The sequence below is a fragment of the Neomonachus schauinslandi genome, chromosome 1 (assembly GCF_002201575.2).
Source record: "Neomonachus schauinslandi chromosome 1, ASM220157v2, whole genome shotgun sequence".
Lineage (NCBI taxonomy): Eukaryota > Metazoa > Chordata > Mammalia > Carnivora > Phocidae > Neomonachus > Neomonachus schauinslandi.
Genome location: NC_058403.1, coordinates 173,604,415 through 173,606,051, shown reverse-complemented (window position 1 = coordinate 173,606,051; position 1,637 = coordinate 173,604,415).

Genomic DNA, 1,637 nt, shown 5'->3' with positions numbered 1-1,637 from the left:
AAGTCAGCATTAAATTGCTCATAATGACTTGGACCAGGGCTGTTAAGGGTTAAGACTCATAAACTAGCTTGTTTTGTTTCTCTGCATTGATGTTGTGCATTATTGGAGGCTAAGATTTACCTTGGGGAGGAGGTTGAAAGTGGTGGGTGCAGGTGGCAAATAAAGGAATGGTTCCGGGGCGCCTGGATGGCTCAGTCGTTAAGCGTCTGCCTTCGGCTCAGGTCATGGTCCTGGAGTCCTGGGATCAAGCCCCACATTGGGCTCCCTGCTCCGCAGGGGGCCTGCTTCTCCCTCTCCCACTCCCCCTTCTTGTGTTCCCTCTCTCACTGTGTCTCTCTCTGTCAAATAAATAAATAAAATCTTAAAAAAAAAAATAAAGGAATGGTTCCCTCTTTTTGCTGACTTCTTCAGGTTTCATTTGCTTATGTTATATGTGTGTATTCTGGGACTCAACTAGACCTACATTTATTTCTAATGTTTTTAAAAAGCACTACCTCTAACCCTATAGTCTGTTGCTCATAGTCACAGTAAGTGTTTGCGTCTGTGTTCACAGACCCTCTGTGCTTCCCTGCATTCTCTTTTATCTTGATCATTTTTGTAAAGCTTCAGCAACTTCATTTTAGTATAGCATGACAGAACGTTTTAACATCAGAAACTTGATCTTGAAATTCTTCCAAATGAGGATCAGCTCCCTCTCCTTCTTCCTGGTTGCCATTCACCTTCAATTCTCAAGTTGTGGGAGAGATCATAGCATTGATGATGCATATATAAAGTGGCAGTGCCTGAAGGGCTGAAGAGCGATTTGGTATTTGTAGGAGGATCAAGCATTCTGAGCTGGGGTTTCATGTTTTAGTCATGTTTTCTAACTCATTTCCTATTTACCTGCTCCAAAATCCAGACATAGATTTTGGCAGACAAAAGTAATTGATACCTTGGATATCTCTCCAGGAATTTTGGATAGATAATTCCCAGATAGGAAGTCAAAATCTCAACTTATGTATACACATAGACACGTATCAGTATACATGTATGTGTGCCTGTAGGAAAAGCTCACTGTTGCCCCTTTACCCTCAAACTCTTGACACTTCGGACCTCAGATACATAGGTTTTTCTCAGCTAGAAATTCTGACACTGCCTGTAGTTAAGGCATACCCCACAGGGGAAGGCTCAGTACCGCAAGACCGCCCCCCTACTTCAGATGCCAGTTGTAAGTGGTGGGTCCCCAGATCACCCACAGTTTCTGTCTGACTTGGTTACAAATGGGAGGTTCCCATGACCCCCTCCTCAGATTTGATAATTTACTACAGCAGTTCACAGAACCCTGGGAATGTCACTTATTAATGCTGATTATTAAAATACGAAGGGTATTTTAAAGGACTAAAATGAGCAGCCAGATGAAGAGATATGTAGGGAGAAGTCGAGAAGAATCCCAGGCACCGGAGCCTCTATCCTCATGTGGTTGGGGTGCATCACCCCCCCCCCCCAGAACATGGATATATTCACCAACCTGGAGCTATCTGAATCCCCTAGCTCAGGGATTTTTTGAAGGCTTCATCACATAAGCATGATTGATGATTAACCATAACCTCCAACCCCACTGCCATCCCTGAGGATGAGGAGTGAAGCTGAAAGTTTCA